At 48.1% G+C, this 18,665-nt stretch overlaps 1 protein-coding gene across 1 annotated transcript in view; it reads left to right on the top strand.

Moving 5' to 3' along the window:
- Positions 1 to 377: 377 nt before the first annotated feature.
- LOC141144580 (serine/threonine-protein kinase ULK4-like) overlaps positions 378 to 18,665 on the top strand; it is a 580,148-nt gene continuing 561,860 nt past the window's right edge. The window contains exon 1 of the mRNA XM_073630403.1: positions 378 to 535. The gene's annotated coding sequence lies outside the window, so the exon portion shown is untranslated. The remainder of the gene's footprint in view (positions 536 to 18,665) is intronic.

The raw sequence follows: 18,665 nt of genomic DNA on the forward strand, positions 1-18,665 counted from the left end.
AGTAGATGGATACTAATAATAATAAAAAACATCATTATAATCTATTATTTTTCGCTTCCATTATTATCTATCAATAGCTTCAATTATTATCGTTTGTTATGAGCTAGTCTTATATCTATCATTATTAATAGATAATACAGATAATGACAGGGTCTCTTTCATACTGAATATGTAAATGATCAGATTGGGGATTTACCTCTTCACTGTCAGTGACACATGGCGTTTGTTTTTCTTACACTAATGGCATCGGTGGGTGAGGTAGCAGGCCTAGACCCGCCCATGGTTCCTCCGATCCTGTAGTAAATATGTCCGACTGGGCTTCAGTAAATGCCCGCCCCCTCTCTTTAACTCCCCTAGTGATAGTCTCCGCCCTCTTAGCGTGCAACTGTGATGCTGTAGGAAGACATGGAGGTGGGAGTGACAGAGAATAGCCGAATTGTGCTCCTCCTCTAGGTGGTCAATCGCAGACTAGGTGGTCAATCGCAGACTAGGTGGTCAATCGCAGACTGATCCTCCCTCCGAGTGACGCAGTAAGGTAAAGCCCTCTCGCCGCGCGCTCACACTTGATTGGCTGTCTCTCTAACTGTTCTCCGGAGCAGGCTCCGCCCCCTCAATCCTACCGTCTAACAGCTTTGAGCTCGCGGCTCTGCCATTGGTCAGTAGGCGTGGCCTGTGTAATCCTGCTTGACAGCTTTGGTGCCCTCGGCTCCTCCCCCTCATTCTCCGCTTTTCGTGACACATGGCGTTTTTTAGTTCTCACTGGTGACATCGGTGGGTGGCGTAGCCGGCCTAGACCCGCCCATGGTTTTCTCCGATCTATTAGTAAAAACGTCCGACTCTGCTTCAGTAAATGCCCGCCCCCTCTCTCTCTAAATCCCATAGTGATAGTCTCCGCCCTTTTAGTATCCAGCTGTGCTTCTGCAGGAAGACATTGAGGTGGGCGTGACGGAGAACTGACGAATCGTGGTCCTCTTCTAGAGATGATCAGTCACAAACTGATCCTTCCTCCGAGTGACGCAGTAAAGTAACGACCTCTCGCCGCGCGCTCGCACTTAATTGGCTGTCTCCGAAGCAGGCTCAATCCTGCTGTCTTAACAGCTTTGAGCTCACAGCTCTGCCATTGGTCAGTAGGCGTGGCCTGTGTACTCTTGCTTGACAGCTTTGGTGCTCTCGGCTCCTCCCCCTCATTCTGCGCTTTTAGTGCCACATGGCGTTTTTTATTTCTTACGTTGGTGACATTGGTAGGTGGCGTAGCCGGCCTAGACCCGCCCATGGTTTTCTCCGATCCTTAGTAAAAATGTCCGACTCGGCTTCAGTAAATGCCCGCCCCCTCTCTCTAAATCCCATAGTAATAGTCTCCGCCCTCTTAGTATCCAGCTGTGGTTCTGCAGGAAGACATTGAGGTGGGCGTGACTGAGAACTGACGAATCGTGCTCCTCCTCTAGAGATAATCAATCACAAACTGATACTTCATCCGAGTGACGCAGTAAGGTAAAGCCCTCTCGCCGCGCGCTCGCACTTAATTGGCTGTCTCAGAAGCAGGCTCCGCCCCCTCAATCCTACTATCTAAAAGCTTTGAGCTCTCGGCGCTGTCATTGGTCAGTGGGCGTGGCCTGTGTACTCCTGCTCCTCCCCCCACATTTTGCGATCAGGGCTGTGAGGACAGCAGCACGGCTTCATAATACATGTATATCTCCAGCTACAATAAGGAAGAGAAACAGAACACAATTTTAAACGACCAAACTTTTTTCTGTTTTGACAAATTGTACAGACAAAGCCTATAGGTCACGTGGTAACGAAGCGTCTCTGCTATAGGCTAAGGCTTCTCATTACTAAGCAGGCAGTTTCTGATCCGTCCAATCATCAGCAGTCCCTGTGAAGCGTCCGTTCATTGCTTCCATGTTACTAGGGTAACGGAGCAATCCAATAAACACTAAAAATAGGGGTGGTGATGTGGAAGAAAATATAATTTTCACTTGCTTTAAAATGAATATCATTCCAGATATTAGAAGAGGTAAGAATAAATAGCGATCACTGCACAGGTGTGTACAAGACACCACAGCGGTTTGTTTATGTCTCATTCCCACCACGTGGTAATGATGAAGTTCCCCTCGGACAGACTGTAGTCCGGGGTCTCTGCAGTTGCTCTGGGATTAGAAGCATGGACTAGTCCGGTAGTTGGATGGGATTTGTGACATTATCTGGAGGAAGGAGATGGTGAGAGAGCCGAGGTGAGCGAGCATAGATCAGGTGTGATCTCCCCCTGTGCTGTCTGTGTGCTGGGCTCTACCCTACAGGCATGCTCTGCTGTCACTTGTAGTGCTTCTGCTGCTTACTGTGTCATCTCTGAAGTCTGCCCAATTATTTCCTGGAAGTTCCAAAATTAGGGAAGTCACATCTACATATATAGCAAAACGTGAAAAATAGAAAAGAACCCCGCGCTGTGACTAAATAAACAATATGAATAATAAATAAGCTGCACCCCTCAAAGTGCAATTAGCTAACTTTGTGAAATGTGGGTTATATGTGATAAGGGGGAGCTAATGTAAAAACACACTTTTTGAAAAACATGACAAATAAAGTGTGTTATAATACATATATGACATTCGTAATTCAATACCAAAATGCATATAAACAAAAAGTGCAATATGAAACGGTAAAATACATAAAGTGCGAAGTGATCGCAAAAAGTTCATAGGACATAGGCCCAGTGGAGGATGCTGATTGGGATGAGGTCCTGGAAAACGTTAAAAAGGTATCCCCTAGGCTCCCGGAGCGTGTGACGCAGCTGTACATAATCCATAAATCCTACCTCACACCAGCTAGAATAGCTAAGTTCTCCCAAAACCAGAATACCCAATGTCCACGGTGCACAAGCTTATCAAGCTCCTTTTTTCACCTTATGTGGTCCTGTCCGGCTATCCAGAGTTACTGGACTCAAATTATTAAATTCTTGCATGACGATATGGGCATCAAGGCTATGCGTATTGGGGCTACTTCCAGATGCCACCATAGACAAATTTACAGCTACTTTACTGTATGAAACACTCTTTTGTGCCAGAAAACTAGTAGCAAGATATTGGATGAGGGTCGTCCCTCCTACTTTTCAGGCTTGGATTAAAGTGGTAAACTTGTCCCTACCCAGGCCCGGATTTACTCCCTTTGCCGCCCCAAGGCCGGGTCCTTCAATGCCACACACACACACACACACACACACACACACACACACACACCACCATTCTTGTCCTTTATCGTTGACTGCTACAATAGATCAATTAAAAACATATCTCCACACACGAGAACACTGAAAATAACTGGCTTTAATTGAACAGACTGAAAATACTCTGTAATGCAGAAAATGCCTTTTAAAGATTATAGCAGTAAGAAACTCCCTACAATTTTTTAGTTCTAACTTTTCTTTTGGCAAACTCATCGATAATATCTTCGTAGGACAAAGTATTTAAAAGTTCTGACTCAATGGCAAGTAAAGCTAAACTGTTCAGTCCTTCTTGACCCAAAGATGATCGTAACTAGTTCTTTATGCAAATACATTTAATTCATTTTTATGCACCACAGCTCAGTTGCAGTGCATAGAAACAGTATGCATTTTGCACCACTCTGCTCAGCACGCAGTGGCGCTGTTGCAGTGTGAACAGGACACATAGAAAACAATTGTTTTCTATTGCCCTTGGAGAGACCTGTGTTTTGCTAGTGCAGAAATCACAGACCCCCTTTTACATCAGTGTCTTCAGTCCCCCCCCTTCACATCACATCACAGACCCCCTTTTGCATCAGTGTCCTCAGTCCCCCCTTTACATCACATACCCCCTTTTACATCACAACCCCCTTTTACATCAGTGTCCTTAGCCCGCCCCCCCCCCCTTACGTCACATCCCCCCTGCCTCATTACAGACTGACCCATCACAGGCTGACCCCCCATCACAGACTGACCCCCCAAATCACAGACCCCTCATTACAGACTGACCCCCATCACAGACCCCCATTACAGACTGACCCCCCAAATCACAGACCCCTCATTACAGACTGACCCCCCATCACAGACTGACCTGACCCATAGCAGAGCCCCCATCATAGACTGACCCCCCATCACAAACTGGTCCTAACCCATCACAGACTCCCTATCAAAGACTGACCCCCCAAATCACAGACTGACCCCTTCAATCACAGACTGACCCCCATCACAGTCCTCTCTCAATATCAAACTTCTTTACAGCACAGCACTCCCCCCTCCCCAAAGAACCCTACCTTATTCACACAAGACATGGAGCCTGGCCGCTCTGGACAACGGGCGGGACTTTTCACGTTAAAAGTGAGTGACTTATTGCTGGGACCGCCCCGCTGCCTAGCAACCAATCACCCACTTCTTAACTTAAAAAGTCCTGCTCTTTGTCTAGAGCGGCCGCGCTTCATGTTTTGTATGAATAAGAAAGGCAGTGTGGGGAGGGGGCAGTGCAGTGATATTAGAAAAGGCATGGACCTGCCATGCTGCTATGTTAGTGTGGAGGGGGGGGGGCGGCGTCCGACAGGGCAGGGCTGGCAGCCTTATGCCTGGGGGCAAGTCCAGTCAAGTGGCCCACTGACCCACCGAATCAGCTCACCATCACCAGTGCCCATCAGCGCAGCCTCACCAGTGCCCATCAGCGCAGGGACCTGCTGAGCTGGCACAGGCAGCTGCCATCGCTGAGGTGAGAGACCCCTCAGCGATGAACCCCACATACCATCTACCCCCCCCATACACCCTATTTACCCTGCCCCAGGTCAGTGCCCAGTCTAAAAATAGCCCTCAACACTGTGGGTCCTGCTGTGAGCTGGTCATGGCCTCTTGATCCTGCTGGGAGCTGGCCATGGCCAGCAAGACCCACAGGCCAGCGGAAAGCACAGGCCATGGCTAGCGGCCAGTAGGCTCCCTGCTGTGGGTCAGTGGGTGGGTGGCTGGCAGGCACAGTGCACCCTGCTGCAGGTGGCTGGCCTGGCTCCCTGCTGTTAGAAAGTGTCCCTTCCAGGCCCCATTAGAGACTACAACAGACCTGGAGGGGGGGGTCTCTCTCTAACAGTGTCCATTAGAAAGTCTCTGTTAGAGAGAGACCTCCTCCAGGACCCATTGGAGACTTCAAAAGGAGTCTAATGGGACCTGGAGGGGGGTCTCTCTAACACAGGCCCATTCAGTGTCCATTATAGAATCTGTTAGAAAGAGTCCCCACCAGGTCCCATTAGAGACTGAAAAGGAGTATAATGGGACCTGGAGGGGGGCTCTATCTAACAGAGTGTACAGTGAACACCTTCATTCACTCTGTTCCTCATGGGACACCCTCCTTGTGCCATGACTCTCACCCCTGCCCCAACCTCTCACAAAGTAAAAATAAAATTGGCACTGTGTAGCGCTCCTCTTACCTTAACTATGGGTACTGCAGATGTTGCCGACTCCCGCGTCCTCTGTGGCTGACTCCTGTTGGTGGCTGGCTGGCTCCCGCGTCCTCTGTGGCTGGCTGGCTCCCGTGTCCTCTGTGGCTGGCTGGCTCCCGCGTCCTCTGTGGCTGGCTCCTGTTGGTGGCTGGCTGGATCCTGTGTCCTTTGCAGCTGGCTGGCTCCCGTGTCCTCTGTGGCTGGCTGCTGTTGGTGGCTGGCTCCTGTTGGTGGCTGACTCCCACGTCCTCTGTGGCTGGTCCCAGTGGGTGGCTGGTCAGCACCCTGCTGTGGCTGGCTGGCCCCCTGGTGTGGGTGGGTCACCGTGGGTGGCTCCTGTTGTGGCTGGCTGGTTTTCTGGTTTTCAGTGGGTGGGTGGCTGGCACGGTGCACACTGCTGCGGGAGGCTGGCCTGGCTCCCTGCTGTAGGTCAGTGGGTGGCTGGCTGGCATGGTGCACTCTGCTGCGGCTGACAGAGGGGGGGTACTGACAGGGGGGTGAGCTCTGATAGAGAGGGGGGGCACTGACAGAGGGAGGGGAGGGCACTGACAGAGGGAGGGGAGGGCACTGACAGAGGGGGGTGGGCACTGACAGAGGGGGGTGGGCACTGACAGAGGGGGGAGGGCACTGACAGAGGGGGGAGGGCACTGACAGAGAGGAGGGGCTGACAGAAGGGTGGGCTGATAGAGGGGGGTTGACAGAGGGGGAGCACTGACAGAAAGGGACGGGCTAACCGAGAGGGGCGGGGCATAGAGAGAGGGACGGGCTGATAGAGAGAGGGTACACTGACTGTGAGGGGGTAGATGAGAGAGAGACCTTAGACATACAGCACGCCAGGCAGAGAGGCAAGTGGTCGCGATCACCCACAGACCAGCCCTGCCTCCACAGTGACCAGCTCCCCTGGGCCAATCAAAAGGTGCCCATGACGGCCGCCCGCACATGACCCTGTTCGGCAAATCACAGGGCGCTGGCCTGGACTACAGCTCCCAGAATGCCACAGCGTAGTGGCTTTCTGATAACACACCCCGCTGCGGCCGTGCCCCATACTCTGAGAAAAAAAAAAAAAATAGCCTGTGGGCGGCCGCGGCGCCGCCCCTGTACCACTGCCGCCCCGAGGCCTGGCCTCAGTGGCCTTGTGGGAAGTCCGGCCCTGTCCCTACCCTACAAAAAGGTTATATATAAACACAGGGGGTGTCCTGATAAGTACAATAAGGTCTGGGATACGTGGATTAACAATACAAATACATGTGATGTATAGATATATATACACAATAAGAGTATTGGTGTTGGGAATTGTCCTAAGGTCTACATAATAATGATAACATACCACAAGCAGGGAATACCCAGAAAGTTTTGTGTTCTACTAACATGTACTGAATACTATTACAAAAGTGCCAGTGTTTTCTAGTTTATTTTACTCAGTTTGTAAATCCATATGTATACCACTCACTTATACAGGAGATATGTATATTGTAAAATATGCTTGTATGCTTCTTTATTTGTTTTTTCTGAATAAACATGTTTTAAAAAAAAAAAAAAATACTAATTGCACTCCTCTTCACCAATATTCAAGTGCTCGACACGATAAAGTGCCAAGTGCTCATTTCCCCCCTAAGCTAGAATGACTTACCAAAAATGAAGGACCTTTTGATTAGAAAAAGGTCTATAAGTGCTTAGGTATGTGATCTGTTATTAGCCTTCAAGTAGTTCTAAAGGCTGAAGAAAAAACCTTCAGACTGCAGCCCCGCCCCCTAATACTTACCTGACCCCGATCCAGCGATGTGCACGAGAGCGGAGGATCTCCCGAGTCTTTCTCCTGATTGGCTCAGACACAGCAGCAGGAGCCATTGGCTCCCGTTGCTGTCAATCACGGCCAGTGAGAAGGGGGTGGGGCTAAGCTATGCTCTGTGTGTCCCATAGACACACATACACAGGCAGCTATGCGAGCACACATGAGTGACCCCAAGGCAAGCAGAGCAGAGTGTTAGAGCAAAGAGTTCTAATGAAATTCGGTGGGTGTTTTTTTTTCCCCCTTCAGTTCTCCCACATAGAGGAGTTTAACTCCCATGGTTGAGACAAAGGATCTTCCATTCTATTACTAGAGTAGGAGCCACTAATTCGGGGTACTTTGTCGCAGTAAGTGGGCTTAGCACTATATGACCAAATAGTGTGACCAAACCCCCGTATTTTTTGAATATGTTCAGGTGTTTTATACTAGCCCTGCAGGAAATGTCATTCTTGTATGTGTGCGCTGTAAAATATTTTGTACTGTTTGTAGGTCTTATAGCAGCACCATCTTGAATTTAAACTTACTGTATGGTGTGCAACCCAAATATGTTCTTGTATATTGTAATAGGCCCTGACCAGGTCTTTTGGGCTGGAGCACCCCTCCCCCTCCTCATTACCTCTTATTTAGTGGCCACCAGTGTATAGGATGTATCCCCTTCAGTTCTCCCACATAGAGGAGTTTAGCTCCCATGGTTGAGACAAAGGATCTTCCATTCTATTACTAGAGTAGGACCCACTAATTCGGGGTACTTTGTCGCAGTAAGTGGGCTTAGCACTGTATGACCATATAGTGTGACCAAACCCCCGTATTTTTTGAATATGTTCAGGTGTTTTTAACTAGCCTTGCAGGAAATGTCATTCTTGTATGTGTGCGCTGTAAAATTTTTTGTAAATATTTTGTCCCATAGACACACATACACAGGCAGCTATGCGAGCACACATGAGTGACCCCAAGGCAAGCACAGCAGAGTGTTAGAGCAAAGAGTTCTAATGAAAGTCGGTGGGTGTTTTTTTCTTACATCAAAATTTTGTGTCACTTTAAAGAGGTCATTTAGTCTGAGCCAGCTATCTTTAGACCATAGTACAGTAGTTTGGTGAACGCTACATTCGCTTACGTAAATCCTGGCCGGCTTTAAAAGTAACACGTACGAGGGAAATACTACTCATTCACATCAGTCCATACCTTTAAAAGATAAGTATGGCCAAAAATCTCTTGGCCCCACTTCTCTTGCTGGTCACAGGAGTGCACTTACTTGACCTCACAGAACCACTCCAGGCTCTGGAAGGATCCCGTATATGGAAAAAGCAAATAACTTTGCGCTAACTCAAACGTGTAAGCTGCTGACACTGCAAATAGAATTTTCTCCAAGCATCTTCCAGGACAGCCCATGAGACCTTGGGCTCCTCCTACCAGGACAGGAAACACGTCACCCCCACCAGATAAAAGGGCGGTCCTCCAGGCCCATGTCAGTTATTTGTGTTTCCTCCGGACGGGGGGTAACATGTTCATGGAACCTGCTCCCATAGGCCTTATAAGCAGGGGCTTTGTATGGCTATTTTCTGGGGCATATCACTTACCTCTTCCTCTGCCAGAAGCAGCACACCGCTGGGGAGGTTGGCTGTGCTGCTGTTCCCTGTCCTCAGTGCCTGGAGAGGGCCAGGACCGGTGTGAGGTCGTGCCCCTAGCGCAGTGCATTGCGCTATAGCTCAGCTGAGCTTCGGTTGTCCTTCCCTGCCGACAGCGTGGCTGATCTGAGCAGGGAATGGAGGAAGCCGCAGCGCTCGAGGGGGCGGAGCTATTGCGCTCCAAGCTGGCCCACAGGAAGTGCCTGGAGAGGGTTACATCCGGGGCATATGACCTCATCATCGGGCGCCGGAGACGAGGTTCCAGTCTTCATAAACGGCGCGAACAGAGAACGCTGGCTGCTTGTGTTTCTTGGTGTTAAGCAGCCAGGCTGTGGATGACCAAGAGGGGCAGAATGGATCCTCCTGCAGTACCTGCACAGGCAGCGGATGCAGTTCCCAACACCAGCACCTCACAGGTAAGCCTGGGGTGTTCTGTCACCACCTTGCTATCCCTGTGAGTGTTCCCTCCCCCTCCCCCCTCTGTAGTAGTGGGTGTAAGGGGACACATTTCCTCCCTCCTGCACGTGGTGTTACGGAGTGATTGGGTGGCTTTAATTACATCGTGGGTCATTTATTTTTTTTGCAGACCAAGACTCAGGACAAGGCCCAAGCGCAGCCACTTAAAAGGAAATGTGCGGTTTGCGCAAACAAATTGAGCTCCTCATGGAGCAAAGCAGTTTGTCGCACCTGTATAGAAGGCCTAGTAAAGGATGACCCGGTTGCCTCTTGCCAGAAGATGCTTACTTCTGTTAGGGATGAGCTTGCGTCCACCTTCAGTTCCTTTAGAACGCTTATTGACAAGCTCCAGACTCCAGCAGAGAGTCCGTCTTCACTGAAGGCGTCAGTAAGCACTCCTCAGCAGGCAGAGAGTGAGGACTCTGAGGCTGAGGTCAGATCTACCCGTTCTTCTCTGGAAGAATCAGGGTCAGATACAGAGCCCAGAGATAGAGAATCCACTCGAGGCTCAAGATTTAAGTTATCTGTTGAGGATGTAGATGACTTATTAAAGGCTATCTATACTACCCTTGAATTAAAAGAGGAAGTGGTTCAGTTATCCAAACATGATCTTATGTATAAAGGATTGCATAAGAGAAAATCGAGAGTTTTTCCAGTTCATAGTTCTTTGGTTGATACTATTAAACTGGAATGGGATAATCCTGAGAGAAAACCATTCTTCTCTAGTAACCTAAAAAGGAGGTTTCCTTTTGATGAGGACACTGCGCAGCCATGGAATAAGAATCCCAAGTTAGATGCACCTCTTTCAAAGGTTTAAAAAAACTCGGATCTGGCGTTCGATGATATGGGTACGCTTAAGGATCCGATGGACAAGAGGGGGGATATCCTTCTCCACAGAGCCTGGGACTCAGCAGTTGGAAACCTGAAACCAGCTCTGGCTTCCACTTGTGTGGCCAAAAATCTGGAGGTTTGGTTGACTCAGATTCAGTCACATCTGTCAGCAGGTACCTCCAGAGAGCAAATTTTAAAGTCTTTTCCTCTCCTATTTCAGGCAGTGGGTTTTTTGGCAGATTCTTCCGCTGAGTCGGTAAGAATGTCAGCCAGGACTTCGGCTCTAGTGAACTCGGCCAGGAGAAGCCTTTGGCTTAAGACCTGGTCAGGGGACTCGGCCTCCAAGTTGCGCCTTTGTGGCCTTCCTTTAACTGGCGATCATTTATTTGGCCCAGGTCTACAGGAGGCACTGGAACGCACGGCTGATAAGAAAAAGGCGTTTCCAGAGAAAAAGAGAGTTCAGACAGCCAGAAAATGTTTTCGTGGCCAAAGCAGGCAACAGAGTCCTAGAGAAAAGGACAGCAGGCCGAAAAAGCATTGGACTGGGCACAAAGGCAGAGGCAAAGGGGGAGTGCTGTTTAACCCTCCTCAACAGCCCGCCAAGCCGCAGTGATTTGTGTTCCCCGGTGGGAGGGAGATTGAGGGCCTTCATCCCACAGTGGGCAGCAGTCACTCTGAGCCCCTTCGTCCTGGACCTAGTGACCAACGGGTACAGGCTGGAGTTTGTTCACCAACCACCAGAACGTTTGTTGGTCACATTTCCTCCACAAGATTGGGAGAAAGCGAGGGCTCTGGGTCTCCAGATCGGAGACTTATTAGATCAAAAAGTACTGATTCCTGTTCCTCGATCAGAGCAGGGCAAGGGATTCTATTCCCATGTATTTGTGGTCAGAAAGCCGGCAGGAAAGTTTCGACTTATCCTGAATCTCCGGACCTTAAACAAGTCCATCAGATACAAGCATTTCCGTATGGAGACGGTTTTTACAATCAAAAACCTACTATACCCAAACTGCTTTATGGCCACGTTGGACTTAAGGGATGCTTATCTTCACATCCCTATCCATCCAGCCTTCCAAAAGTTTTTGAGATTGGCAGTGAAGACGAGTATGGGGACCCGACACTTTCAATTTCAGGCCCTCCCCTTCGGTCTTTCCTCAGCCCCACGCATCTTTACGAAGGTGTTGGGGGAAGCGCTGGCTCCACTAAGATTAAAGGCAATAACGGTTATCCCTTACTTAGACGACCTCCTGATAGTGGCAAAATCATACCAAAGACTGTTGGAGGATCTCCAGGCTGTACAGGACTTCTTACAGTCCCTAGGCTGGCTAATAAACAAAGAAAAATCGTCCTTGATTCTGGCCCAGAAAGTAACTTATCTGGGTTACGATTTTTGCTCAGTGAACCAAAGAGTTTTTCTTCCTCAGGAGAAGATTACCAAAGTGTTCCAGACTATGTCAGCATTGCAGACCAACCAGTCGGTCTCTCTGAGACAGGTGTCGAGGGCAGTGGGTCTTATGACCTCATGTTTTCCCGCAGTACCATGGGCGAGACTCCGTCAGCGTCCGTTACAAAGGTTTCTTTTAAGAAACTGGGACGGGGACGTAAGGTCCCTGGAGTCAAGGATCTGGCTTCCCGACAGGATAAAAAGAAGCCTGTGGTGGTGGAGAGCTGGTCAGCACCTAGCAGGAGGTCTCCCATGGTCCTTTCCCATTTCCCAAAGGATTACCACGGATGCGAGTTCCTGGGGATGGGGGGCCCACCTCAGCAATGCAGTAGCACAAGGAGAGTGGTCCCCAGAGGAGGCAAGGGCCTCATCCAATCAAAGAGAGCTGCTTGCAGTCCAGAGAGCCCTCCAGTCTTTTCAGATGGAGATCAGGGGTCACAACCTCCAAATTCTGCCAGACAATATAGCGACAGTCGCGTATATCAACAAGCAGGGAGGCACGAGAAGCCGGAGGCTTCAGTCCATTGCCCAGGAGATCCTTTCATGGGCAGAGAGGAATCTAGCCTCTATTTCTGCTGTACACCTGAAGGGGACAAACAATTGCCTGGCAGATTATCTCAGCCATCACAGGATAGACCGAGACAACTGGTCCCTTCATCCCGAAGTCTTTGCAGACCTCACCAAGAGATGGGGTTATCCCGTAGCGGATTTGTTCGTAAACCGAAACAACCGCAAGACGGAGATATTCTTTTCCATGAACCCGGCAGACCAAGCCTTGGGGATCGATGCTCTGGCAAACCCGTGGCCTCTAGGCCTATGTTATGCCTTTCCGCCAATCAGACTGATTCCAGAAGTCCTCCGGAAGTTTCGGCTGGAAGAGACAGATCTGATTCTAATTGCCCCGTTTTGGCCCAAGAGGCCATGGTTTTCCCTGCTACAGTCTCTGGTTTCAGAGCCTCCGTGGAGTCTTCCGAAAAGGGAAGACCTATTATTGCAGGGTCCAGTATCACACCCTCAGGTGGTTTCCTTAAACTTGACGGCCTGGTATCTGAAGAAAAGCGCCCAAGGGTTCTCTGACAAAGTAGTCAGAACTCTCGTTAATTGCAGGAAGCCGGTTACTAGAGCCATATATTCCAAAGTTTGGAAAAGGTTTAACTCATGGTTATCTGAAAATGATAGATTAACTCATGGTATTCCGTCTATTTTGGAATTTTTCCAAGAGGGTGTCGACAAAGGTCTTTCTGTTAGTACCTTAAAGGTACAGGCGGCAGCTATTAGTGTGTTCCTCCAGTTTTCTCTCCTGGAAAATCCCACTATAGCCAGATTTTTCAAATCTATCTCTAGGGCCAGACCAGTAGTAGTGAGGATTTGTCCAACGTGGGATCTGTCCCTAGTACTTCAAACTCTGGTAGAATTTCCGTTTGAACCTCTGGAAAGTATGTCAGTTAAGTTACTTACATTAAAAACTGTGTTCCTTATAGCTGTTACCTCAGCTCGTAGGGTAAGTGAGTTGCAGGCCCTATCAGTAAGGGAGCCCTTCCTCACGATTTTTGAGGATCGAGTTGTGTTACGAACCGATCCAGGTTTTTTGCCCAAGGTGGCAAGTACATTCCACCGATCTCAGAACATTGTATTGGCAACCTTTCTAGTTTTCTAGATGTAAGAAGGATTCTCTTGGTCTATCTTGAGGTCACGAAGACCTTTAGGAAAACTGATGCCTTGTTTGTCCTCTTTTCTTGAGTTCACAAGGGGAATAGTGCATCTAAAGCCACATTGGCTAGATGGATAAAGCAAGCCATCTTGGAAGCTTACAAAATTAGGGAGGTCCCTACACCTTTTGTTACTGCACACTCAACTAGAGCCTTGTCTACGTCTTGGGCTGAGAGGGCTGGTGCCTCACCGGAACAAATTTGCAGGGCTGCCACTTGGTCCAGTTACTCGACCTTCATTAAACATTATCGCCTGGATCTCCTATCAGCTCAGGAGCAGGCGTTTGGTCGTAAGGTCCTTCAGGCAGTTGTCCCTCCCTAGACTGGTAAGTTCTGGCTCATCGTCTCATGGGCTGTCCTGGAAGACGCTTGGAGAAAAGCTGAGTTAGACTTACCGGTAACTCCTTTTCTGAGAGTCTTCCAGGACAGCCGGATTCCCACCCGGTATTGTCTGAAGTTATGTGTATTATGCATATGTTTTGCAGGGTCCTACGGTTCTTGAGAATACTGACATGGGCCTGGAGGACCGCCCTTTTATCTGGTGGGGGTGACGTGTTTCCTGTCCTGGTAGGAGGAGCCCAAGGTCTCATGGGCTGTCCTGGAAGACTCTCAGAAAAGGAGTTACCGGTAAGTCTAACTCAGCTTATTTACAAAATTTTATAAGAGATACAAAGAAAAACTTTTTTTTTTTTTTTTCAAACTTTTCGGTCTTTTTTTTATTTGTTGCCCAAAAAATAAAAAAACCCAGAAGTGATTAAATACCACCAAAAGAAAGCTCTATTTGTGGGATCAAAATGATAAAAAAAATTAGTTTGAGTACAGTGTAGCATGACTGCGCAATTGTCAAAGTGCGACAGTGCTGAAAGTTGAAAATTGGCCTGGGCAGGAAGGGGGTGTAAGTGCCCAGTATTGAAGTGGTTAAATCTCTGTGAACACCAGTCAAAGCCCCTGTCACTAAATAAAATAGTTAGCTTACAGTCCTGTTTACACATTGCGTTTGCTTTACTTCAAAAATGATGTCCCATGTCGCTTTAGTGGTGCTTCAAAGTGTCTTCAAAGCCTCCACAGAAGTCTATGACAAAGCTTGCTTTGGACATTTTTGAATTTTGGACAATTTTTTGTTTACATCTTTGTGGGAACAGTTTGGGGATGACCCCTTCCTGTTTCAACATGACTGCGCACCAGTGCACAAAGCAAGGTCCATAAAGGCATGGATGAGCTAGTTTAGGGTGGAGGAACTTTACTGGCGTGCACAGAGTTCTGACCTCAACCCAATAGAACACCTTTGGGATGAATTAGAGCGGAGACTGGGAGCCAGGCCTTCTCGTCCACATCAGTGCCTGACCTTACAAATGCTCTTCTGGAAGAATGGTCAAACATCCCCATAGACACACTCCTAAACCTTGTGGACAGCCTTCCCAGAAGAGTTGAAGCTGTTATAGCTGTACAGGGTGGGCCAACTCAATATTGAACCCTACGGACTGACGAAAGATTTAGTGCAAACTGATTATCTTCAAAAGACACTCCTTCAGGCAATTAAAAGTACTAATTGCACTCCTCTTCACCAATATTCAAGTGCTCGACACGATAAAGTGCCAAGTGCTCATTTCCCCCCTAGGCTGAATGAATTACCAAAAATGAAGGACTTTTTGATTAGAAAAAGGTCTATAAGTGCTTAGGTATGTGATCTGTTATTAGCCCTCAAGTAGTTCTAAAGGCTGAAGAAAAAACCTTCAGAGTGCAGCCCCGCCCCCTAATACTTACCTGAGCCCGATCCAGCGATGTGCACGAGAGCGGAGGATCTCCTGAGTCTTTCTCCTGATTGGCTCAGACACAGCAGCAGGAGCCATTAGCTCCTGTTGCTGTCAATCACAGCCATTGGGAAAAGGGGTGGGGCTAAGCCATGCTTTGTGTGTCCCATAGACACACACAGGCAGCTATGCGAGCACACATGAGTGACCCCAGGGCGAGCAAAGCAGAGTGTTAGAGCAAAGAGTTCTAATGAAAGTCGTGGGTGTTTTTTTCTTATATCAAAATCTTGTGAACTTTTTAAAGAGGTCCTTTAGTCTGACCCAGCTATCTTTAGACCATAGTACAGTAGTTTGGTGAACGCTACATTCGCTTACGTAAATCCTGGCCAGCTTTAAAAGTAACACGTACTAGGGAAATACTACTCATTCACATCAGTCCATACCTTTAAAAGATAAGTATGGCCAAAGATATCTTGGCCCCACTTCTCTTGCTGGTCACAGGAGTGCACTTACTTGACCTCACAGAGCCACTCCAGGCTCTGGAAGGATTCCAACAGTAATGCCGGGATCCACACAGATGCCCGATTGCCAGATGGCTTAGCCTCTCTGCGCATCGATGAGAGCCTGAGCCAGCCGCTCCCACCCCCTCCCCCTCCCCAGTGAGCTCAGTCACTGCTCTGTGCTCAGAGAAAACCAAGAACTGAACAGTTAGCTGTCATGTGATCACTTAGTTCTCGAACTTAGGAGGCAGCTGTAGCATCCCACTGATGTCACAGCAGGGAGACGAGTATAGATGTGTGCTTTTTTTTTTTTTTTTTGCTATTCCTATACTTCTCCTTTAAGTTCACCTGAATAAAAAATAAATAAAATAAATGCACATGATTTTGTGGGTTAAACAATGTGTATTTATTATTTTCTTACTTTGGAGCCTGCAAAGTATTGCACCCATGATCAGTGGATTACAGGTGCAATATCAGGCTTCTGCAGACACTAATGACAGCTGGCTGCCTGTACTTCATATGCACCTTTAGACCCCTTTCACATTGAGGCACTTTACAGGCACTATAGAGCTGAAAATAGCGCCTCTCCTGTCACTCCAATGTGAAAGCCCGGGCCTTTCACCCTGGAGTGGTGCGCTGACAGGACGTAAAAAAATCCCTGCCAGCAGTTTCTTTGAGGTGCTTTAGGAGCGGTGTATACACCGCTCCTAAAGCGCCCCTGCACATTGAAATCAATGGGCAGGGCTGCCGCAGCGGCGCTTTTAACCCTTTTTCGTCCGCTAGCGGGGGTTAAAAGCGCCAGACAGCAGCTGAAACGCGTCACTAAAATGACAGTAAAGCGCTGCTAAAAATAGCGGCGCTTTACCACCGACACCCGGGCGCTGTGAGTGTGAAAGTGCCCTGAGGCTCCTTTCACATAGGCTTGCCTGTTTGATGGACTCCACTTGCTCAGTGGGAGATCGCTCTATTGATCCCCACTGAGCAGACGGATCACAGGTCCATCTCCACTTACTGTGCAGAGACGGACCTGTCAGAGTCCCGCTCTCCTCTATGGGGAGATTGGATAAAAACTAACCGCCTGTCCGTTTTCATCCAATCCGATCTGCCAGACAGATGGAAAATAGGGTCACCATCCGTCTGGATTTGGCAGACAGGATCAGATCGGATAGCAGTGGATGTCAGCAGACATGTCACCACTGACACCCGCTGCCCCATAGGGGTGAATGGAGTGTCTGATCAGGTCCGCCTGAAAAACTGACAGATGGACCTGATCGGAAAGCCCGTGTGAAAGGGCCCTTAGTAACATGGTACCAAAGCTGATCTTATCCTTGAGAGAGCTTACAGTCTAAAGACCTTGGGGGAAATTTACTAAAACTGGTGCACTCAGAATCTGCTGCAGCGTTGCATGGTAGCCATTCAGCTTCTATCTTCAACTTGTTTAATTAAGGTTTGACAATAAAACCTGCAAGCCGATTGGTTTGTATGCAGATCTGCATCAGATTTTGCACTGTCTAGCTTTAGTACATCTCCCCCCCATGTCTCACATATATACATGCCCACACACTGACTCACAGGGTAGAGCCCCACCTGCCCACACAGACAGGGAAGGTGAGGGTGTAGAGACACTGACAGTGGTTACTGTGCAGGTGAAGAATTTTGGAGCTGCCATCACACTATTCAGGAGTGAGAAGAGGACTGACATCATTACAGGGGGGTGGTAAGGAACCGGAGGTGTTGGGGTGCCATTGAAGCACTGGATTAGTGCCCCCCTTACCAAAACTGGCATCAATAAGGAACCTGAATAGAGGACTTCACAGGGTATAAAGGACAATAGACTGTCAGTGCATGTTAGAGGGGGTTTAAAAATTGGGGCTTTAACTTGTTCAGATCCACGCTATAGCTGAATGATGGCTACAGCGCGGATCTGCTTTGCCGGGAGGCCGTCTATTGACGTCCTCCCCTTTGCAAGCTGGCCGTGTGGCGCGCGCTATGATTACCTGAGTCAATGAGACTCAGGTAATCACAGATCAGAGTAAGGGGTCGATGCCGGCCCCTTTCCATGTGATCAGCTGTCAGCCAATGACAGCTGATCACATGAGGTAAACAGAGGATCGGTAATCAGTTTTTTAGCGTGAGAAGAAAAAAAGCTGATCGCCGGCTTCTGTTTGAAGGGACATCGGTCCCGAAGAGGCGAAGCCACCTCATATGTGCCCTAAAGTACCGCCTGCCAGTGCCACAAATCAGTGCCCACAGTAGTAAGTGCCAGCAATCAGTGCCACCTATCAATGCCCACCAGTGGTGCCAATCAGTTCCTCATCAGTGCTGCCTATCAGTGTCACCTACCAGTGCTAATCAGTGCCCATCACTGCCACCCATCATGCCAGCTATCAGTACCACATATCAATGCCCTTCAGTGCCACACATCAGTGCTGCCTATTAGTGCCCATCAGTGTAGCCTCACCAGCGTACATCAATGAAGGAGAAATATTACCTGTTATTAAAAAAAATATAAAACGTGTTTTTTTTTTTTTTTTTTTTTTTTAAATCGGTCTTTTTAATTTTTTTTTAACAAACAATAAAAACAGATACCACCAAAAGAAAGCTCTATTTGTGGGGAAAAAAAAAAAAGAGATAACAAACTTTTATTTGGGTACAGTGTTGTATGACCGGGCAATTGTCATTTAAAGAGTGACAGCGCTAAAAGCTGAAAATTGGTGTGGGCAGGAGGGGGGTTTAGGTGCCCAGTAAGCAAGTGGTTAATATACAGTAGCATGTTGACGATTGGAAGAAGCTAATAATAATAATAGTAGATGGATACTACTAATAGTATAAATACATCATTATAATTTATTATTATTCGCTTCCATTATTATCTATCAATAGCTTCTATTATTATCATTTGTTTTGAGCTAGTCTTATATCTATCATTATTAACCACTTCAGCCCCGGAAGGATTTACCCCTTCCTGACGAGAGCACATTTTACAATTTGGCACTGCGTCGCTTTAACTGCTAATTGCGCGGTCATGCAATGCTGTACCCAAACGAAATAGAGCTTTCTTTTGATGGTATTTGATCACCTCTGCGGTTTTTATTTTTTGCGCTATAAACGGAAAAAGACTGAAAATTTTGAAAAA

Source organism: Aquarana catesbeiana, linkage group LG05, assembly GCF_042186555.1.
Source record: "Aquarana catesbeiana isolate 2022-GZ linkage group LG05, ASM4218655v1, whole genome shotgun sequence".
Taxonomy (NCBI): domain Eukaryota; kingdom Metazoa; phylum Chordata; class Amphibia; order Anura; family Ranidae; genus Aquarana; species Aquarana catesbeiana.